The 25,340-nt window shown below is 31.7% G+C and overlaps 1 protein-coding gene across 2 annotated transcripts in view; it reads left to right on the top strand.

Annotated features, from left to right (window-relative positions):
• Window positions 1-25,340, top strand: part of LOC115890533 (solute carrier family 2, facilitated glucose transporter member 3-like) — a 132,889-nt gene that overhangs the window by 5,687 nt on the left and 101,862 nt on the right. Inside the window, exon 1 of one of the 2 annotated variants that reach the window (XM_030910785.1) lies at window positions 19,535-19,596. The exons of the other annotated variant lie outside the window; for it this stretch is intronic. The gene's annotated coding sequence lies outside the window, so the exon portion shown is untranslated. Of the gene's footprint in view, window positions 1-19,534; window positions 19,597-25,340 lie in introns of those variants that run through there. 2 annotated transcript variants of the gene reach the window in all.

Genomic DNA, 25,340 nt, shown 5'->3' with positions numbered 1-25,340 from the left:
TTTAAGCAGTAAAGTTTTTTCTTTAATTTGAGTATTTTTACTGCATCTGACGAGCCGCCACTGTTTTATATGTCTTTTTCAGTGTAGAAATGAAACGGAAAAAAGTGACGGTAATATTCTGAGGTTATTCCCAAAACTTTTTTTTGGATTAACAATATTTACATTTGAATAATTGTATTACGGGTAGTTTTCTGATTTCAAACACAAATCAATATAGGGAACAATTGACCAAAACGTAAGGCGAAAAAAAATCCACCCGGGTCCCTTCTCACAATTCCACCAGGGCCCCTCTAGCCCAGTCCGACCCTGCATAGTGGGTGACAATTTATGGGGTTATCTTGGAAACTACGAGAGGCACGAAAAAGATGCATTAATACGTAGATACCGTATTGTCAATTGCATGTTAAGAAAACATTGACATTTCGATTCGTTTTTGATTTATACTTTAAAAACATAATAAATACATTTATGTTAAATGAATTCACTGCTATTTTAATAATAGCAACAAAGTTTCATAGTTTTATATTTTGATCGCGGTCAGAAACTTCCGAAGTCGTGACAGTTTTCAGAAAATTCGTAAGGACTCGGGACTTCGAGCAACGATTGTCAAATTTTTAGTTTTCTCGTGGCCCCATGTTGAATTTTTGCACCATTAGATCGGGCGAAAATATACTATATTATCGCATCGATAGCTAGTAAATTTTCATTTTCATCAACATATGGATTTTTATGTGCCCAATTTCAACACTGTCTGTGTGAAGGGATTGACATTTTATACGACATATATATGATTGTGATAATTATGGTAATTAAACTATTGTGGACAATATTAAACCAGTAAACCACTGAGGCTGACGCGTCGATTTGATTCGTTCATGCGTCCATGTACTCATAGTGAGTATGATGTGGTTTGTCGATGCTATTCGTTAGTTCGTTTAGAAATTCGCCCATTGTGTTTGTGATAATTCTTTTGATGGTCCACATTCACAATAAAAAGCCGTTCCATCGCACAATCCATTGCATTTACTGCAATCGCCGCATAGTGAGTGTGGGGCTTATTTTATTAACTTAAATTACTACGAAGACGTATAGTTCGAGTATTAGTGTCACAAGACTGAAATTCGTCAAATATTTTTTTTAAATTTATGCAACAGCAGTTAAACTTGTTAATAATTCACTAATAATATTTTAGCGTTGATTGAAAGAATTGGGAAGATACGCAATCTAATGGGCGAATACGTGACAGGGCTAATTTGATTTCCCTTTACATCTCAAGTGCTGATTCGGTGGCTGTACGGTGGAGCCACCCAATCGTTCTGCAGCCAACGCACAAAATACTTATTTTCTCTAATCCGGCCAGCGAAGGCATATCGAAGACAATGTGCCAAATGCGACAGTGTTGCCATATTAAAATGTATAATATCTGTAATAAGTTTGACGAAAATATCTTTGGATGAAAAATTCGCATTTATGTATTGAAAATTTATTCGTGTTTGATCTTCGTATGATCGCACAAAGTCATTTAGATGGCTTGGAAATTACGATTATTGACATTTACCACGAAATAACAGGAATCTTCATTTCCAAGCCGACTCTGAGGCCGTTCTGTGTTTAATCATAAAATATTATATTAAATTGTTTAATGATAGAAAATCTATATTAACGTACTGTACCCAAAATCCGTAAATCTATGGATTAACCCGTAATTTTGACAACACTGTCTCTGGCAACCACTCACTCTGCCGACTGAAAGCAAAACCTTCAGAACTATATGGAACATTATCCGCTGCGCTGTAAACGATTATCAGCAGCGGCGCAGAGCTAAACTAAACCTCGGACAGGCTGACGGTAACGCCGGCTACATCTCGGGCATGTTTTGTGCCACGAAATCGCCCATAAGGTTGCTTTCTTCAATCAACAATTTTACCCTATTTTTCGATTATTTTATAAATCTTTAAATTTATAAGGCCTAACATCAAATTCCGGTAATCTAGAATAACAAATTTAGAAATAAAAATTACATTTCTAAATTTTCATTTTTATTATTTGTTCCCATTTTGATTATCAAAGTAATGACAATATAATGATTTGTCCTTCAATAACATAAGCCTCTAACTTAACCCACGGACAGGCGCGTACTTTACAATCACACGACCGGGCGCGCAGGGTATTCCGCACCGCATTTATATTTTTTAAATATTCTGTAACTTAAAATATTTTATTGTAATATTTAGCATGCTAAAGAGTAACAAGCAACATTTTTAATACATATTATTTACTTTATTAACACATAAAAAAACTTAAACGTATTATAAAAAAAGGAACCGAACTAAACATTTTTAGTATTCAAAATAAAAAAAATAACTTTGTCAACTGAAGACAACTAAATCATACCGAACATATTATAATAAATTAAACATAACAGAACCCTGTAAATATTCAAAAAAATCTTCTTAACCACTGGAAGAGAATGAAACTATCATCTAAATATTTAGTCTTCTTCTATTTCTTCTATAGGTAGATATCTACCGGTGATATACAATTGATAAGGCTCGTCACTGTAATTTTTGGCGGACAAATTTGTTACCTTAGTTGCAAAAACTAGTGGTTTTATGGATTTCACATACATGACAGGGACCAACTCGCTTCTTATTGTCTCTAACTAGTACCTCTGAAGCATGATACAAAGAATACAAGCTATGATATTGCGCAGGTTGGTTACTACGTCACAGGTGATAAACGGCACCATTGGTCGGCAAGCTCCGCGCGCCAATTTCAAATTGTCAAACAGATGACACAATAAACGCGAAAATAATTTTTCGAATGTCAAGCTCGATAATTTGACATAACTTTTGGGGTTATGTCCTGATTCTTCCCTATTATAGGTCTCTTTTTTATTAGTGGCAATTGAACAATATGGATATTTTTCTGTATGGCGTATGACGTCACAGGTGGTATGCGCAAACTTAACGAAATTGGAGCCGCTATCGATCATACCTTGTTTTCTTTGTACCATGCCTCTGAAGCATATTTACAGAGGAAAACTTGGAAATCTCTGGGAAGTTTGTGTACTGGTTTGTATTTCTGTCATTACTACAGGTTATATAACATATATTTAACATATTGTTATAAAATTAATTAACAATTTAAAATTAAAGCAAAATAATTTAATAATATAACTATTTTACTTACATAAACGGGCGCGTAGCGACACGCGGTACCGCAAGTTCTGTAGTTGTCAGGTTTACGACAGAATTGCTACTGAACCAAAATCGCTGAATACGTAACTACTACGAGCCAGGGTATCAAATATCCCTAAATAGGCATATTTCCGACCTATGTCCAATGGATATTTTGTTTTAACGAAATTAGTAAAAGTGCGGTACAAAATACCGGACGCGCCCGCTCGAGGGTTAAAACTATAAAAAAATGTACATTTTTCTAGAAAATAGAATATGAATTTTCAATAATGATTACAAAAAATAATAATATACAGGTAGGGTGTCCAGTGGCCAATCCACAATTTATATTTCGGTAATACTAACAAATCAGTCAAGACGAGAAAATTTGAGTAAGGTATGATTTCTGTTTAAGCTTTTATAATGAGGTAAAAATATCTCGTATGGTAACTTTTGAACTTAGACATGTGATGCGAGCGTTGTAAAAACATATTACGTGGTAAGATTCGAGGAAAATTATAATTAATCAAGAAGTAACGATTTAGTTGGATAAAACTACGTTAATTTATATCTATTATTTTCGGAACACTGACTCACCCTGTATATGTATACAGTTTTATTATTTTGTTTCGGTTATTATTAAAATAAAATATATATTATATGGGTGGCTAACTCGAACAATATTAATTATATTTTTGATGATATGAGAATGTAACGAACATTTACAAATTGTATATTTACAGTCAAAGTTCACGAGATGTTTTCGCTCTGGTAAAAAAATGTAGTCACACCTCCAGAAGTTCATTGCCAAGAATTTATTTTTTCCTCTCGCGCGCAATTGGCTTTTTGCGCAATTATACGAAACGCTCAGAATAAACGGCAGCGGGTAGGTGGAAAACTCCAAGGAAAAACAATATACTACAGAGGCGCCGGTTTAATGTCAACTCGCTAACAATATACATGTAATAAATGCTTTAATTTTATTGATATGTTCCATTCACATTGTAACGTTTTTTAATTTCTATATTTTGCGAACAACTCTTCGTCGATAGAACAGTCGTGAGTCGTGGGTTTGTCAGTACTCTACTAGAAAAAAATCAGCAAAATAAAAACACTAAATCACAACAATACACCAAAACACTTTTATTTTACACTGGACGCGCGTTTCGCTAACCATGTTAGCATCATCAGCAGATGATTATAAACTAACATAACAACAACGTAGTTTATAATCATCTGCTGATGATGCTAACATGGTTAGCGAAACGCGCGTCCAGTGTAAAATAAAAGTGGTTTGGTGTATTGTGGTGATTTAGTGTTTTTATTTTGCTGTGTAACACCAAAGATTCCAACCCTCAACTGTAATAGAAAAAAATCATACTAAATAAAATAATAAATTGTTGGGCGCCTGGCATCATACACATAAGAAAACACAGTTTTTGTTGATAAAATGAATGACTATACAGGGTGAGTCTTAAATAAATGAAAATATTTTTAGCGGTAATATATTTTGACCCGAGAAACACGATTGTGAGGTTTATTTGTGATTTTTTTTTGAAAATTTGTTGTTTTAAAAAAAAATATTTTTTTAGTTAAAAAACATAATTTCATTGGTAGTAGATTAAATTTACTAGAAAAAAAAACGAGAAAAGATCCAGAAGATCAAAATTTAAGCAAAAAATTATTTTTTGAAAATTTTGAAAGTAAAATAACTCTGTTATTTTGGACTTTTTTATTTGCAAATTGATAAAGATAAAATATGTTTCTTTTTAGGATAACTCTGACTCGTAATTAACATTATGAAATATAAAATGTTATGAAGAAATATATTTGTCAGATAAAAACTATGTTAGAATGATGAATTTCAAAAGGGAAAAAATTATAGAAAAATATAATACTATAATTAAAGTTATCGGAAATAAAAAAATTCATCAAATTCCTGTAATTTGATACACATTCCATGCATCAAAATGCATATTTTAATTAAAAAAAAATGTTTTCTTAATATTTTTCAGCCGATGCAGATGATTTCCACATAAGTCACCGTATCAGATTTTCGATTTGACCCTAAAATGAATTGATTTTAATTTTTTTTTAGCAAAAACTATACGTGGGACGAAAAAAAAATGTTTAGAAATGAATTGAGATTTTGAAGATAATTTTTATTTTAAGAGAAGTCAGTTGTGTACCACTTTTTTCTCTAAAAATATTCAATGTAAAACCCGTATGGACGGCACTGGTTGAAATAAATAAAATTCTTTGTAATCTATAAAAAAATCAGAGTTACATATTGTCACTGTGAAAAAAAGTTTTTTTTTAGAAAATTTTACCACCCTGTATCTCAGAAATTAAGATGTTTAGGAAATACGTTCATATGAAGTTTTTCTCTTACAATAGGACCAAGAATCACCTCCTTAAATATTAGCATGTCATTAAAGAACACCCTGTATATTTTGCCTCAAAACAAAAATTCTTGCGTTTATTAATCTAAACTTGATTTCCTTTAAAAAAATCTCTCGCTACTTATTTTATTTTATATACGTTTTCATCAGTATTTTTATTGGTTCTCTAAAAACAATTTTTTTTTCTTTATTTAAACTTTAGTTTACACGTGATAACGGTCAGTGATTCTTCTGACCGAAACGTTGTGTTAATCAAAATAAAGACAATGGAAGTCCGAAATCCTTTTATTTTCAAAGTATTTATACCAGAGATATGGAAGTGGGAGAATGAGCTTCGACGAGTGCGCATCCAAATTTTTGTCGACGGCAAGGTGGCAGACATCTTCCAGGTCTCGCTGTCACTTCCCCTCTTTAATTGACATCTGTTTTTTTTTTTCGTTTGTGTTGTTATCTAGTTAAAATTTATTATTATCTCAATTATTCTAAACACTAATTCAAAAAGGCTTGTTGTATATTGTCATGTGTAAGTTTATACCACATAACCATGTTTACAGATGATCCAAAACTGTTTATTTTTAGTTTCCCTAAAGGCGATTTTTAAAAATCGTGATTGTAATTGGGAATGGTAAAAAATAAGTGTGTGATGTGGCCATTTAAAGAGGATGTTTTTATTACATGTGGAGGAAGAAGATACTTGGAATCAATGTTCAGTGCTTCTGTAAAACAGTGCACTCCTACTCATATAGTGTCCATGAAAGCACAAGTTCAAGTGTACCAGAAATATGTCAAATATTGTATCACTCAGGCAAACAGATTGGTCATTACTTGACAAGAAGATTATTTGGATTCAAAGAAAACATAAGATAGGGGATAGGTATTTTAATCGAACAGCGAAAATTTAACATTTTTATTGTAAAGTTTGTTGTAGGTAGTTGTAGTTTTGTGCTAAATATTTCTAACATTAGCAGCAGCAGTGTTCAGAGTGTCAAGAGGAGAAGAATTCAGTTAATTAGATTTATGCATAGTTACAGGTATGAAGGCTTTTTCAAACATAGTATCGAGTTCTATAGTCAACATTTTTAGTATTCCTACAACTGTAAAAACAAGGAACATTGGACTGAAAAAATGGCAAGATTTATATAGGAAGAAAGGGTATTATGCCAATAGGAAAATTAAATCTGTAGGCAGAAGTTTCTTATTTAAAAACTGTTATGGGGCATATATTAATTTGTATCTGTGCCACAAATCACTGAGAAAAATCATGTGATATTCATAATTGTTAATGAGATGATATTTAAAGAGATTTTCTTGTAAAATCTATGATGAAGTTCAAAAGCATTTTGCAATGGCCTTAAATTGTGAGCCAGGGTTTGTAGCAAAGGTATTAGACGCAGTGAAACTTAATCAGTACCTTCCAGTATGTATTTTAGTAAGGGGATTATCAATCCCATGTTTTTAAATAGATAAAATACAGGCCAAAGTATTACAGTTGAGAAGAAACTATTTTATCTTAAAAAATGTTCTTAAAATTCTGAGTTCATATCTAATTTTCTTAATAATAAATTAGGTATATGTATGTTGTACATACAGAATTTTGTTATGGACAAATAAGGATCGGCAAGCTTCTTTTGTGCAAAAAATAAATGATTTTTTCTAGTATTAGGACAAACCATAATGTGTTTTACAAACTTACTGGTAACATTTTTTTTTATAATAAAATATTTAGGAATAATTTGGGTTGTTTATCAATATATTAATGACTTGAATTTTGACAAATTGAATTTGTATCAAAATAATTTTACGAAATATAAAATTCATGTTCTATTACATGATTTTAGAGTTTTTATTGTCGACGAAAACCAGGATAAATACTAATAATAATATCCTTAATAAAATCAATGATGTTTATGTATTACGAAAATATTTGTTAAAGAACATGTTAATGTAACAGTAATACCGTAGGTATTTGAAGGGACGAATCAAAAAATAAAATAAAACAAAAACATATTTTTCCTGGTTTATATTAAAAATACAAGGTAATCATCAAAAATAATTATGAACCAAGTGTTTTATGAATATACAACTTGAACAAAAAGTTGTTTAGAACAATTTTTACCATATTTGCAAAAATTTTAAATTGAAACACGTAATTCAGTACATAAGTAACTGTAAGTAAACATGAAATAATTGTAAATACTTATTTAATGGCATTTCGAGTGTTACAACTAAGAAAAGGTCATCTGTCCGTAGCGTCTTTTGTCAGAATATTCGTATATTTAGTGTTTTATATACCAATATTTTACGCAATTTTGAAACTGATGTTAATTAAATAAATCATATTAATGTTCTACAGCTATATATCTACTGATAGGTATTTATACATCCATAATAAATGATAGAATTTCACTAAATTTAAATTGCCCCCGTATGGTTGAAAACAGCAAATTGATATTTGATTACTTATAGATTGCCACCTATATACAAAATGACACGGAGATCTGGAATATGGCGCCCCATTTGATTAGACCTTCTGCGCATGTTGACGCTCATTCTCTATCTCTTCTATATCTCTGATTTATACTTAAGTATTATAGGTTAGTCTGTGGTATTATTAAAAAACGTTACTATAAAAAATACGATGAGTTTGGTCGTTTTACGTCAATGTTCAAAATCAAAATTTGTTCTTTTTTTAAGCCAGAACCATTAGTCATGATTATTCAGTCTTAATCCTAAATCCTAATTAATGCCATTGGTATTAATACAGTATTAAGTAGTAGCCTTGTTTATATATTCTTATATACAAGGTAGTAGGTAATGATGATTATTATAACCTAGTCATAATTATTAAGCACTATACTACATTATACATTCCTATATTTTGTAAAAATGTTGTAATATTTAATAATTGGTATGCCATATATATCACTACCAAGATATTTTATTATCGAACAGTAATTAAAGCAGATTAAGAGATTAAATAAAAACAAAGGTGATGATTAAGTTGACGCTGAGATCATTATCTTTGGCTGCTTTATATTTTTAAAATACAATTCTGAACTTTAATCTCTTCACTTTCCAGAACCGAGTAGGTGCGCCCGTACTAGATTCGTAAGGTACAAGTACTTTATACAAGTACCATTGCACAGACCATTATTTGAATATTGATTTAAAGTTAGATTCAAAAAATATAGTTCATGAAAACTCATATTTGTGCTTTTATTAAAAATTCAATAAGGTGGAATTTGGAAATTTCTGATAAAAAATAAAATCAAACCTTCCACTGAATTATGAGTCAAGAGGAATTCTTTTGTTGATATTTTTAACTGAGTTATCACCAAATACATAATGGGTTCTACAAACTGACATTTTCTCGAAATTTTAAATGTTATTATCAAAAATTAAATAAACGCAGTCGCATTTAATCTAAAAAATTTTCCTAGTAACAGACAAAAATTAAATGAAAATATTAAACTAATGTGTTAATCAATTACCAACTACATACAATTCGATAATTTCTACTAAATTTTCAGTTAACAAATATAATATCTTGATTAAATCTTAGGCCTTTTGAACTTCATATTATATCCAAGTTTTTTGGTTAATTTGTATGATTAAAATAGTGAAATTGCAGTCTGTGTGCATCGATTTCGTTGTTACCCGGCACCCGGTATGTTTTATCTATAATTCTAAATATCAGCATAATTCTGCACGTGACTAATTTCTCCTGCTTGCATTGTTTCACAATCTTTGAAAATGTATTTACATATGATCGATTATATTATAGATTTTCATTGACAGAGGTCTTATAATTCTCATGGAGTATCATCCTAGAGTGTCTTTATTGATGTGTATCCTTGCGAGCAGTACGTGTATTAATGCGATCATATATACCGTAAGAACTCCATATCCAATTTGAGATTTTTACTGAGATCTCTTTGAGCGTACATTAAAAGTATTTTCAAAATATTCTGAGCGACTCAAATTCAAATATATTTTAAACTGCAATTAATTGTATTTATTACTTGGTTTACCAGAAAACTGCCCTTTTAAAAACACCATGTCATAAATCAAATAGTTTAACAAGTATGTAACCATTTCTATCTTAATTTTTTTGCTATGCTGCCAAAGGTGCCCATGGGTGCCATAAGTGCCAAAGGTGCTATGCTGCCTATGCTACCTATACAGAGAGGGCACTGACCACCGACCAGCAAACAACTCTAGAATCTAGAAGAGGCGATACTGGACGAAGTAGAAAAATGTAGAATGTTTAGGAGGGGGATTAATCACCGCGACCTTACAGATCCATTTGTGTTCCTCTTTCTTGAGTTATAACGAGTTATAACTTAGCATACAATCTCAGGGCTTTAACAAAAGCCAGTATCTGAGTATCTGTGTGCAATCTGCTCGTTACTACTTTATTCACCAAAGGCGAATGCATATCTGTAGAATCTGCTCCACAGAGGCCAGCTCTCCATCTTCGACATCAGCTGTGCCAACGTTTATGGCACGAATGGCAAATCTCTGCACACTCAGTGATGGGTGTTTCCCCATTTTCCCCACAGAATCTGCATTCGCCATTGGTGGACAAAGTAGTAGCGAGCAGATTGCAACACAACGATCCATAAAAAGTGTGGAATACACTTTCGGGTAGGCGTGCTCCTCATGGATTGTGCATCTCAAGAATTGGCGGATTGATTGGTGGAAAAATCACTGAAGGGCTTCACCTGGGATTTGGCAGGGGCCGGGACTGGTTGCAGTGAAGGGAGAAAATATCCCTAAAGAGGCGACTATCACGGTCTTTCTGCCAAGGAGCAAAGGGAAAGACACCACCTACCTGCTGAGCCTTATCCAGGATCAGAACTCTAATGTAAGGATATCCAGTTGGCGGGTCATCAACTCGAAAAGGGAGGGTCATGGTCAGGTCTTCACAATAGAAATTGACCCCAAATCCAAATAGGCAAGAGAGAAAGAGAGATATATCCTGTATTATAGATTCGGGACAACACTGGTATCATGTCTAATGAGAGACCAAGTTAAGGAGTTGAAGAAAATGGAGATAGATCCTACAGTCTCCACCTCACAGTTACCTGAGCCGAAGAAGGAATTCCTTAACTGTGAAGGGCACGGAGGGCCAAATCCTAAATATGTAAGGGTGTATATATAACCTCGTAGGAGATAGATGTCCGCTCCTCGGAGGAAGTACATCATTTATCACAGGAGGATGGGAAATACCCTGCCCCCCCCTACAACAAATCCCCATGTATGATGAGTTATAGACTAAACTATGATGAGATGTAACTCAAGAAAGTGGGACTATCTTTAAGAGCGCGGTGATTAACCTCTCTTTCGCTCATTCTACATTTTACTACCAGAAAACTACCATTCTAAAAACACCATAATGTTATTATCCGAATATTTTTAGAAGTATAATCATTTCTATCCTAAATTTTCTGCATATTTAAAGCTCTCAAAATCATAAAAAGCTAGAATTACTAAGAAGATCAGAACGATAAATCTAGTAAATATTTTTTCAAATGGCTTTCAAGAATATTAATATTATGTTATCTTAACGATCATGATTTTACTGACTTTTAGGAAATAAACGCCATAATATTTATTTTCACATTATATCATTTATTTCTTTCATCACAATTTCAGCTATTTCTTTCATCAACTATGAACAAAAGTTCGAGTAAATTTGACTAATTGCCAACTTTATTCTGCTTCAATTTTTGGATTCTAACGAAAAAATATTTTAACTTCTGGCTTTTTGACAATAACTATAGCTAGTGAGCTACCTAGAACGATGGGTCAGAAAAAAATACTTATAATTCTGTTCTTAGAACCAAAGTTGTATTATAGCAGACAAGGTGTTACAACATAGGTGCATCCAAAAAACTCCCCCGATAAAATTCTTAAATTCCAACAAAATTTTAGGAAAATTAGTAGCTCTACAATGATATCTTCTTATTTGTTAGTTATGAAATAATTTTTTATCGATAACTCAGCATTGTATTTTATTGACTAAAAGTGGGTTTTAGGTGGGACCCTCCACTGCGGCCGCGAGGGCTTATTGTGGCTCAGTTTCTACAAGCTCTTTAATATAAAAAGAGCGTTAAAGTTCACCCTCAAGACCCAGCTTTTTAACATAGGCCGTTATGTCCGAGGGTGATAATATGTCTCCTAGGTCTGATAGGTCTAGCATGGGTGTGCCAAACATCTCAAACCTGGTCCTGCCCCCAGCAGGTACACGTGTTTCATTGTTCCGTCATCTTCCATACAGAGTCGGCATTCGGCGTCTCCTCTGTAGGTGTGATCTCAGCCGACAGTGGCCCGTGTATACTGCAGTGAGCGTACGCGCTCCATTCCTACCAGCCTTTAGGAGTTCTCCTGTTCTACGTTTGGATGGCCCTGCTAGGATTTTCTTGCCATGTTCCATTCCAGTCCCGGAACGTCGCATCCCTAACCTATTTACAGAGCCTGTCTCTTGCGAGATTTTTTGGAACGCTAAGTGTCGGTTTTGGGCCCACGAATGGCGAGAATGCACCAATTTGCCAATCAGCAATTTTTGATTCAGCACGTTCATTTCCCTCTAGGCCGACATGTCCTGGTATCCATATTAGCGACACTTTGTTCCTATCTCCTAATATCTTGAGTAGTTTCTTACAATGAAGAATCGTCATAGGTCATAGACGTGCTTTTCGTTGCCTCAAGTGCTTTCAACGCGGCTTGACTATCCGAAAATATGCATATTGTTTTCCTGGTGTATTGCTGTTCTACCAGCAGTTACACACAGGTTTCAATTGCATATAGCTCAGCTTGGAAAATTGTGGTGTTTTTTCCAAGACTGTGGTAGATCTCAGTCTATGGACTGCTGCAGAAAATTCCTGAGCCTTTTTCGTTTTTGGATCCGTCCGTTTCCCAACACATTTCCGCATGTAATAAACCGTTTCTCGGTTTATCCCAATATAACTCAGCATGCCTCAACCATAAAAAATGCAGTTCAACCTGTACAACTAATCAAACTGAGAGCTTATTAAGCTGGGAAGGTGGAAAAGTCGGTGGCAAGAGTTTAATAGCAAAATTTAGTCAACTATTAAATTGAAGAATCTAACAGGAATTCATTACAATACAATCTATTGCTGCGATTATTGATTAATACCTTATTGTTATCAACAAATTAATAATCAATTGAGATTTAGACTAATCACTGAGCAAATAAAATGTATTTGTATATTAACATATATGGGCTGATATGAAGATTAACATATTTTTCTCCTTTTAGCAAATATTTAATAATAGTGTCATCACAGTTATTTTTATAATTTTTTGCTACATATTAATGATTTTTATTAATTTCCTTCGATATATTTTTTTCTTAGATTTTTTTCTGTTTTTTTTTCTTAATTTGTTATACGATATCTATTATCTCCATCTGAAATTAAAATATATTACGAACTTTTATTAAGTAATTCGTATAGGTTACAATATCTGGGGCAGAGCTGCAACAAGTCAGTTTTAAAGAGTTAAGTTTTAAGTCATAAGTCATTTCTAAAATCAAAATGATTTAAATCTTAAGTCTAATTCAACATATAGTTCAAATGATTTAAGCCTATATTTTTGATTTAAATTATGATTACTTGCAAGTTAAGTTAGAGAGAGCGAGAGAGAGAGAGAGAGAGCTAAAATTATTTTTTTAACTACTTTTAGATTCTACGATTGAAATAAAGGTAAATTTGATAAAGATTGTTTAAGTGTTTATCACACTTAAACCTTACCCTTTTTGATATAGTTTCAATTTTGTGAAATTGCAGTAAAAATTTTAAGGCTTCATTTCTCCAAGGGTATCAAAGTTTTTAATACTAAATATTTGCTGAAGATTATTTATTGATCATATATTGTGTTGCAAGAATAAAAATTATACTACCTTATATAGAGTGTCTAAAAAATTATATTAAATAATTACTAGCGATAAACGGCAATAACTTGTTTAATTTAAATGGAACACCCTGTATATTTTACTAGAATCAGATGCACAATTTAATTGTCTGTCAAATTGTATTATACCATTTTTTACCTATCTCTTCAAATTTCCGTAAAACATGCATTTTCTTATAATTTAGACCTCATTTATCTATATATACCCTATACCTATGGAATATTGACATTTTAGATTATTTTTAAAGATGTAACGAGTTTTCAAAGAGTACCAGATACTAATTTTGTCGATATAGTTCGCTTATATTATTATTATTATTATTATTATCGTTTAAATATTTTTTGTTAAAGAGAACCAATTAATATGAACCCAGTATTCGAACTACATTATTTGACTGTTTACGTTGATTAATAATAATTGCCACAAATACTAAAAAACTGAATTTTGTATGTGTATTAGACAGTGTGGTGAAAAGTAGCACCTTATAAATTATATTTCATTTTTTGACAAATGCTTATTTATAACAACAGAGACGTTCACTTTTATAACTTATTATTATATTGATTTCTGAGCCATATCTACATTTATTTAGATTAATTTATTAATTAAAACAATTAAGTATGCAAGTAACTAATTTTTGGGCGGAAATAATGGTGGTATATTTAATTGGTATATTCTTTTACAAAGATTTAAATGGTTTTCTTTTTGTAAACAAATGGGCTTGCAACGTGATTATTTTACCACCTGTACATTTTGTACATAATATGTTGCTTTAAAAGAAATCTAAAATGTCAACATTATAAGAAAATGCATTTGCTACGAAAACTTGAAGAGATAGGTAAAAAATGGTATAATACAATTTGATTGACAATTAAATTGTGCATCTGACTAACGTAAAATATACAGGGTGTTCTATTTAAATTAAAATAAATACAAGTTATTGACGTTTAAAGCTAGTAATTATTTAATATAAATTTTTAATATTTTTTTTATAAGGTAGTAAAATGTTTATTTTTGCAACACAATATCTGATCAATAAATAAATTTTGGTAAATATTTAGTATTGAAAACTTTGATACCCTTGGAGAAATGAAGCCTTAAAATTTTTACTGCAATTTCACAAAATTGAAAATATTTCAAAAGCGGTAAGGTTTAAGTGTGATAAACCTTAATCAAATTTGCCTTTATTTTAATTGTAGAAACTAAAAATGTAATAATATACAGGATGTTCCATTTAAAAAATACAACTTTGATTATTTAATATTTATTTGGGACACTCTATATCTTGCAAAAATATTTTTAAATTGTAGCTCTAATAGTCCTTCAACGAACCCAAAACATACAATTTGCAAAAATCTAATCGTTTAGCTACAATACTTCGTGTCGTATGTGGTGAACAACCCTGTATATTATGGGGGTATTTTTCCCCATTTTTAAATCGGAAGCAAAAGAGCTTTTTCGCACGAGCGAAAAACACCCTTACTTATATATTAATAAATAAGCTACGTTTCTTCGTTATGGTCATTTTGTTTTTGTGGATTTGGGCCGGTTGCCTGTTTTTCCCTGGCCGGTTCCTCCATCCACCCCTGCTGGTATTATACATATAGTATTAAATCAGCACTGCAGGAATGACATTCATCATTATATTTATTATAACCTGGTATTCGCGATTCGTGCAAAAATTTTGCAAATCAAAAATTTAAGATAACTTTTTTTGAGTATAAAAATGTTCCTACAATTCTGCTGATATTTGCATATTTGAATGATACAAAAAAATTCTAGGGCTTTTTTTTATATTATTCATAATCCAGTACTAATTTCAAAGAGAACATTTTTTAAAAAAGCCTTCAAATTTCAAATTAGTTACAAAATACATATCAAGCTATTAGCCTCTATTAACTATTGATTTCGTTGATAGTTTTCTTTGTATATCAAAGTTCTTTAAATTAGTAATAAAATATTGAGTTAATTTAAAAAATACCTACCACTTATTTATCTTGTTTTTTTTTCATAAGCTTATGCAACAAATTGCGTAGGCTTACAGAGTTGCCATTTAGGTTAAAATTTCCATTCATAACAAGTCTCATGGGAATTTTATATGAGAAATATGACTAGACAAGAACGACTGGACAACGCCGCACTACGTCAAGCCAGACACACCCGCGGGCGCCAACCAATCACAGCACAGCATTAGACCGTTCCCTCGTGATTGATTATAAATAACCTACGTGACGATTGAGGCCGTGACGCACGCGAAACAAAAATATTCGTCTGATATATCTCGGTTATATCCGTCTCTTTTTTAACGCTTCTGTTGGATATGTGTATCTTTGTCGTACACGGGCATCGGTGATTATCTAAGTGACTGGCAAAATACTGGTTTACTTAAATAACGTATGTTTTCGTTTACATTCCATTATTATGTAGTATTTATAGATGATAAGCATAAGCACAAACCGCTGTTCTTGGAGTTTGGAGGTGTGACTTTACACACGCGCGGCGATAGTGACGTTATAATATCCTAAAGATAAAAACAAAATTTTGCAATATAAAGAAATAACTATTATGACGATTTTCGACTTTCGACTTTCTTTAGTCATAGTCCGTGAGCTCTGGTAGAGCATATAACATGTTATACCGGGTGCATCTCGAAAGTGGCTCAGCCCTATAACTTTTTTATTTTTTTAGATAAAAAACGAAATTTGGTATGGCGGTATATGACATAAATTAGGATTGATTAACGGTATTCATTTGTTTTTTATCACTTCCTTTCAACTTTTGATTTTTAAATGGCATTCTCGGTATATTTCTACTTTATTCGATAGAAAATCACACTCTGCGTAGAATGGCATACCATATGTCAACTTTTGACATTTTCGCTTTAAAAAAATGAATTTTAAATTTCAATCTACACTGCCATGGCTGTGTTAAAAACACTTATTTTTAATCAAGGAGCTTTTTCGTGTCTTGTCCTGGCCGGTTTCTACCCAAATCGTATTTTTAATCATATCTCAATTTTTTCAAATGGAACAAGGGTGGCTCATTAGCATATTTCGAAAAATATTTTTTTACGAATAATTTGGTACCACACACTTGGTATTTCGAGTCAAATTATCGTTATGAACTGCTTGTTACAAATTGTCACTCTATTCACAGTGTCATTTTCTATCCAATAAAGTAGAAATATACCAAAGGTGCCATTTAAAAATCAAAAGTTGTAGTAATTTCCGGTGAAATAGGAAGTTACCAAAAACAATTGAATACGTCAATCAATCCTAATTTATGTCTTATACTAATATACCAAATCTCGTTTTTTTATCTGAAAAAATAAAATAGGCCACTTTTGAGAGGCACGCGGTATAATAATATGTTTATTTAGAGCAACTATTTATTAAACTAATTAAAGCTTAAATAAAAAGAATAGAATAGAAATAGAATTTTTAACTCTATTGGTAATAGACAGCGAATTTACGGGCATTTAAGGACACTTTAAAAATGGTTGAGGTGAAGATCAAAGTACAACATAAGTATTTATAATATTGTACTAGGTATCTATATCACAGATCACAGCCTATATTGTGAACTTGGCTAAAATGAACTATGACAACCGTCAAAAAACAATGATTATTATTTAAAAATGATAGTAAGGAATTTTAATAAAAATAGATCGTATAACTGAAAATAAAAAATACAATATTTGATTTTAAAATTGCATAGCCTTTTGTTGCTTAACTTTTTTAAATATAAATTTAAAATAGTTAAAATATAAATATATAGTTTTAAAATAAGGGTATTAATATGTTAATATACTTATTTAATAAGATTAAAATGCTAATTGTTTAATTTTTAACTGTTATACAGTGTGTCCCAGAAATAAGCGCAACTATTTTAAGTGGTGGTAGATCTCGATAAAAGTAACATATTTTCTCTTTATCGTTTTTCAAATAAGTCCTCTAAGAGTTATTTTACTTTGAAAATTTCTAAAAAAAAATATTTGTTCCTAAAATTTTGAGAACCACTGGATCTTTTCTGGATTTTCTTTCTTGTAAATTTAATCTAATACCTATGTTGCCATATTATCAATAAATTATGTTTTTTAACTAAAAACTAAAAAAAAATTCCAAAAAATTTTTCAATTTTTTTTTTCCAATCTCATAGGCGTGTTTCTGGGATCGAACTATATGACCAGTTAAAATACTTGCACTCATTTCTGGGACACCCTGTATATTTTATATAAGTTTACTCCATGTTTCACAGTTTACACAGTATAATTTCCAAAAATTTTAGTGATTCATATTTATGATTTCGATTTCAATTCGTAGCGTTATCTATGGACTTCATAGTTTACCTTCTGAGAAGTTTCGTTTGCCTAATAATGGTGATAGGTATATGATATTTAATGCATTTTTTTTCCAGCTAATTTTCTTAGTTTATTTTGTTATACGTAATTTACAAATTCTAGATAAACAAACAAAACTTTTGTAACCATAATACACTATGGTTACAAACAAAGAATATACCAAGAAAAAAACGTAACTACATTAGTAGTGAAAATGGTTCCAAGTCAGAGGCGCCATCTATTGTAGGGCTTAGCATTAAAATACGCGCAGTTACTTAATTTTACTCTAAACTATGATTTTAAATACTAAAGCACTCCTAAAACTTATCTTTTATCCAATATTAACAATTCTAATTCTAATAATTATAATTTAATTTTTAACAATTCTGCTTGTCTATCCATCAGTCCGTCCGAGGATTCCATTGAGGTACCTCTATTCACGTGCCAAGTTTGGTTCCAATCTACCTATAATTAAGAGAAAAATCCTGATGATTTCGTCCATATAGAGGCATCGGTTCGAAACGTAGAGGGCGTCATCCTGTAGCCCGTCCCCAATTACGCCGAAATTCCGAAATCCAACTTTGCAGGGTGGGACATGGGTGGTACCGTGTGCACCGTAGCTCACATTGCCTACCCTCCAAACTTGGTCGCGATCAGACGACATTAACTTTTGACGCCTCTTACGTCAAAACTAACTGTCACACTGACACGTGTCGTACACGGTTAAGTTGGCCTTGGTCCAGTCTATAGACATACGAAATTTCATTTAAATCGGATGATTTTTTTATTTTATTGATTAATAACGGGATTTCGTAGTGCACGAAACGTCGTCAAAATACCATGAAAAGATGGCGCTCTTTGAGCCTCGTCTATATTCCGAGTTTCAGCCCCCTAGCTTACATAAGGCGCGAGTTACGACGCTTCAAGATCGATACCATTTTTGTGACGCTTGGCAACCTTGGCGTGACGCTCCGGGTAATGCTGGCTCGTGTGTCGCGACTTTGAATTTTTACTCCTATCGCGCGTAAATGAGTTTCACTTCAAAAATTGTCTAATTAAAATACAAGTAATAAAAATTGTACCTTGAAAATCGTTTTGATAATATGATTGGCGTTATGACAACGACAATAGTCGTTGGTAGAGGCTGGCGAAAACTATGGAAATTACAGGCAAAATAGGATTTTCCGCCACCTGACAATAACTATAGTAGCAACTTCCTAGCCTAAAAATTGCACTCCCATCTAGCGAGCGGGGTTTGAACTGTTTTATTTGAAATTTCCGCGGAAACGGTGGAACGGCTTTTGCTATTTCACTTTCAGGCCCCTAGCTACAAAAGTTTTGCGTTTCTTTATATAAATTATTCTGAACTAATAATAGCAGTAAAATATTTTACAATTGAACAAACTTTTTAAATTTACTAAAAAGTATATTATTTTTAAATATCTGTAGGTACTTGAAATGTTAATGTAACAAAAACCAATAACTGATCTCTGCTTCACTATCCGCGTCATATGTATTAAGAACAAATAAATAATCAACAATAAAAGGTATCTATGTAGAATGATAGTCTAAGGATTCTTTCGGCCGTAATGTTGCCTAATATCGCGTGGGAAAATCCATAAGTCCGGACCTGCGGGGTTTTCATCCCCCCGGTCTAAGGACAGTTCAAGGATATTTTCGCGTGGTAAAACACACAGTTTTACTTTACCGGTTGCTGAATAGTTAGTGTTTTCTCTTGTAAGTAATTGTTTTTCTATCACAAAACTTAAATAATAAGTTTAGTTATAATGATTAGAAACGATCATCCATATTGATGAATCATTGAAATTATTTTTGAAAAATAGTATATCTATACGCTTATGTTATTGATACGTAAGTAAGTAAATAACCAGGAAAACACATGTTTAAGGAAAAGTTATAGGAAAAAATGATGGTTTATCTCATTTAATACGGACAGTGATATACGAATTTCCATTGATTAATAAAATGGATAGTTTTCATTTCAATTTCATTTATCCCTTTATTTTTTTATGCTACTATGCAGTAAAAGCATTATTGAAAATTTACAACTACTGTTTAAAATAAATTATTAGCTAACATTTATTATTAATTTTCATTATTTAGCCTACATTCGTTATTTTTGATTTTTTAACTTATTAATAATAATTTATTTTAACATATTTTTTACATATTTTAACACAGGGATTTTTACTTTTTACGCAACTGGTTTATTAAGTTTTTAGGATATAATTTAGAATAATAAAGATATAAATTAATTAAGGCAATCAATAATATCAAAAGTTTTTTTAAGTATAAAAAAGTAAGTATTTATCATATTTTCAATAATTTCGTTTTAAAAAATAATTTGGGATAGTGTAATATTATATTATTCTAAATTTTTACCTAAAATAATGATGGTATTTTCATTTAAAATTATCTACTGTTTATAGTTTTTCCATTATTTAACTTTTTACCATATCGTGTGTTTCTCAAAAGTAACTCACCCTTATAACTTTTTTCATTTTTCAGATAAAATAACGGGATTTGGTACGTTAGTATATTATATAAATCAGGCAGGGGCGTAGATAGGTGTATGCTATGGGGGTGGTACTATGATTAAGTCGCAAAAAAAATCACCGTCAGAATTTTTTTGTCGAATTAAAACGACGGCGATTTTTTTGTCTTCAAAAAGATATAAAAACATAACACAAAAATTAAAATATAGATTTGTAAATAACATACACAAAAATGAAACAACGACGTTTATTAGTTAATTGTCTCTAATAAATAATAATAAATCTAAACTATCAAAAAAAACTATAAAAACTATAAATAAAACTACAAAACAAAATCAAGTTTTCTAGTACGCTGTTTGGAAAACCTATCAATAACAGCATCAACATTTATTTCAATATCTTTATGGATATTGATTAGAGTTAACCTCACTAATCTGTCCTGGCCAATAAGAACACTTTGTGTGCTTTTAATTAGGTCGAACATATTATAAACGATAAATCAACATAATTAAAAGCATACAAAGTGTTCTTATATGTCGGATATTAATTAAAAAAAATCCTTTCATAGTCAATGACTATTGGTGGGTTCATACAGCCAAATAAAATAAAATAAGAATAAAATAAAATAAGAAATAAGGAATTCTTATTTGTGTGCGTTCATACAGTCAAATAAAATAAAATAAGAAATATATATTTGCTCATGCGCAGTACGATGAGGCTGGATAAAAGTTAACTTTTACGATTGTTTATAGTAATTTTACTATTTATAGTATATTTATTTGTTCGTTGCCTACTATATTATATATTTTACTTATGTGAAATTATAAAATAAATTAAATCCAAACTGAAAATATTTGTAGGTTAGAATTAAGCGTCCGCAAAGCCGTTTAAAATAAAATAACACATAAAATAAAACAAGAAGTTAAAAGATAAAGACTTCTTATTTTATTTGTTATTTTATTTGGCTGTATGAACGCATGTACGGTATCCCATATAACCAACTTTCTTATTTTATTTTATTTTATTCTTATTTTATTTTATTTGGCTGTATGAACCCACCATATTTCAATTCTCGTATCTCGTCAAGCGTCAGGGGGGGGGGGTACTGTCCCCCAGTACCCCCCTCTTATCTACGCCCTTGAAATCAGGATTGATTGGCGTATTCAATTGTTTCGGTCACTTCCTGTTTCACCGGGAATGACGACAATTTTTAACTTTTAAATGACACCCTCGTTTTTTTTTACTTTATTCGATAGAAAATAACACTCTGTCAAATAACACGTATGTCAACTTTTGACATTTTCGCATACGGTTTATTTGAAATTGTTGTATTCAGCGTTTCATTTTCTATCGAATAAAGTAAGACATACGGAAGAAAAAATATAAAGTTGTAGTCATCTCCGGTGAAACAGAAAATGACCGAAAACAATTGAATACGTCAGTCAATCTTAATTTATGTAATATACCAACAAACCAAATCTAGTTTATTTACCTGAAGGAATAAAAAAGTCAGGGTGAGCCACTTTTGAGAAACACCCGGTATAACACACAATATTTAATTTTACTAATAAAATTAAACATTTAATATGCCAAAACGAAAGTGTATAGTAACTATTGAAATGCTCAATGATTTCTTTTTATTAAAAAAGAGGATAATTCAGTTCTGATGTCATTTTTAATGTATGCAGTACAAATCTCAATAAATGCTCACTAGAGTTCATTGAGACATTAAAGAACCGGGAATCGAAATTATTAATTCCCGATTCTTTCGGTACTTTCGGGACTCGGTAATAATAATTAAACACATATTTTTTGTTACGTGCAAAAGACTTTTGATACTTACTAGCAGTCGAAATCAAACTCTTCTAAATAAGCTGTGATGCTGTCTCTTACTGTTCTTACTTCTGAAGTTACCTATTTCGAAGTTTTTATAATGTTTATTAGCAATTATTGAAGTTTAAATATGTTATATTATTATTTAGTATAATATTGCTGAATGGTATTAGTTATATTTTTATAGGCATTTGCATCTTTAATTGGAAATGTAATTTTTTTTTTCAAATTTAGTTAAGTCGGTTGATGTTGTTTGATGTAATTTCTAAGCTACCTATGTGTTTTCTTTTTTTTTCGGTTGTGTTGATTATTTGTGTTCATGTTTACTTTTTCATCACTTAATAATTTGATATTATTTTCATTTGAAACTCAATTTTTTACCGGTTTTACTTGCTATTTGACGAACTCCACAATCATTGAACGAAAATATTTTAGTACGGTTCCGGAAACTCTAATTAATACTACCAATTAGGATTCAGATCTTTTCGGCCATCACAGAACCTCGGTGTGATAGGCCTCGACTCTCGACCAATTTTAAGCGTCTTGTTTTTATAGATTTAAGTTTGTTTAATAACTTATCATAATCGATTAAAGGCGCGAAATTCGACTGGACAGAGCAACGTTGCCAACCGCTCTTACAAGAAATAGTTTTGGTCAGGAAAATGTCGAAAATGCAAACAAATAAAAAGTCTAGACCATAACGTGATCGTAGAATGAGAAAAGTTAGATTGTACGTACAATTTTGCGATTTCACTAGTGCGCGTCACTCAGTCGGAGCTAAGGGCGGAGGGGGCAATCGCCCCCCCCCCCGTGCCCCCTATACGGCACGCCACTGTTCAACTGCCATTAATTTCTCCGTTAAAAGTTAAATCTATCAGTTTGGAAGACTTTTTTTTTACCTTACATAAATAAATTAATAATTTATTTTTCCACAAACTCTGGATTTCAGAGCTCACTTGTCCGGAATTTCCAAAAACTTGTATGGACACTCTATATACATATAGGGAACTTGAAGGAATGGAAGTTGTATTGTTAGTTATATTATTTATATCTTTCTCTACATTTTGTAAGATTTATTTTACGCTTTCCATAAATGAATATCAATTAATTTCTATAAATGGTTTCCAATCTAAATTAGGAATTTTACTGAAAAGATTGTTTATACCTATGAAACTACTTTCCAAATAAAGGCACAGTTGCTACGTGTGACGAAATTTTGTAATTTATTAAGATATTTTAATAACAGGTTCAGGGAGTATTAAATATTTACTTATAGTTTATAAAGACTGTGGAATGAATAGGACAAACACAGTTATGGTTTTCAATTATTTACTTGGATAATAGGAGTATCATATGATTGAAAAAAGGGCGCCAGAGTTTTTTTTTTGGAGCTGTCATTGCTGTCATGTACATTGCTGCATATCTCTCTGCATTGCATATCTCAAAATAATATGGTAAATAATGATATTTACCATATTATGATATTTACCATACTATTGATATATTATCCATGAGAATCGCTCTTTTTCATGCCAATTTGATGCCTTTTTTTTTTCGATTGTATGGATATATTTTAGTATAAGATTGTAACATATATAAAAAAAATATATAAGGAGCATTAGACCACGTTCTGAGAAGTCCATCGTATAGTTATTCAAAATCGTCAGTGACATAATTAAAATGATGATTCACACTAGAAAGTCAAATGAGGTTAGTGATCTTACTTACTTACTTACTGCCATTACTCGCTGACAAGTATTTGACACGCATCAGAAGATGGTTACGCAAGGCGTTTCCTGTCATGAGCTTTTCTGTGACTGAAAAGCCCGATACGTGATGTTATCTCTCTTCCGCACTCCGGACATTCAAAAATCTCATTACTTTGTTGCCTCTTTACCTTTTGGTTGTCGTTATTAACTCAATTTACAATTCTCCTCCATTGCCTTTTATTGTGCGCTGCTTCCTCCCACTAATGCTGCATACTTATCCCCTTTAAGTTTTCATGAAAAAAATCCTTGTATCTTTTGAGTTGCCCACCCGGTTTTCTCTTACCCTCTACAAGTTCACCGCAAAGAAGAGATTTCGGTAGGCGGTTTTCTTGCATCTTGCATACGTGGCCAGCCCATCTTAAACGAGATTTAGTTCATGACTTCAGCGTTCTCGCAATAACGGTTAATGATCAGCAAATGCAAATACCAAGGCTCTCTTGGTCTTGGTCATGCAGTCAATAATAAATAGTCTTGGTTTTGCAGGGTCCAGTCTTGATCTTGCAGGATCTAGTCTTGCAGGGTCCAGTTTTGGTCTTGATGTTGCTGCAAGAATCTTGCAATTATCAAACATTTTTTAGTAGATTTTACTACAGACACATTTCTACATAGAAAATCTTTAAATAAATAGTATATTTAGTATTTTTAGTAATTTAGTCCTTTTAGAACCTTTTTTATTTTTCAATAATTATTTTATTGAATCAGCATTTTTTTCTTTAAAATTTAAGCAATAGTTGGGAAAACACCGAGGGGAGTCTTACTTGGGCAAAAAATGTACATGTACCTACTGCAAAAATATCATGTACTATCAAGCGACTACCAATGACTGCAGGAAGACTGCCTCTGCCTATCATATAATTATAGACAACTGCTATAAGATTGATGCTAATAACTGCCAGCGACTACCAAGAAAATGTACGTGTAATTTCAAGAGTGAGACACCCCTCGGAAAACACTATTTGTAATAAATTAAAATAGTAATTTTGAACAAATAAGTAATTTCTTCTAACATATAAACGTAAAAAAATGCAAGACCGTAAGATCGCAAGAGTCTTGCATGCTTGGTCTTGATTTTTCTGATGTCTTCCACCGGTCGATCTTGGTTTTGGTTTTGGTTTTAGTGCAAGTCCAAGACAGCATGCAAGAAAGACCAGTCTCGCTAATCACTAAATGAGGTCCAATCTTTAGACATTGGCTAAAACGGTATAGTTCCCGCATCTCTGATGACGTGATGCGATGTTCCTGAATGCACAATAGTGCATATTATGCATAATTTACACTTAATACGCACCACAATAGAAAAAATGCACAATCAAATACATTTTCAAAGCATCAGCAATAATTATTATGAAACGTAATACCATCT

This window comes from Sitophilus oryzae, unplaced genomic scaffold, assembly GCF_002938485.1.
Source record: "Sitophilus oryzae breed Bouriz unplaced genomic scaffold, Soryzae_2.0 scaffold_882_pilon_pilon, whole genome shotgun sequence".
Lineage (NCBI taxonomy): Eukaryota > Metazoa > Arthropoda > Insecta > Coleoptera > Curculionidae > Sitophilus > Sitophilus oryzae.
This window is presented reverse-complemented; position numbering and strand designations above follow the sequence as displayed.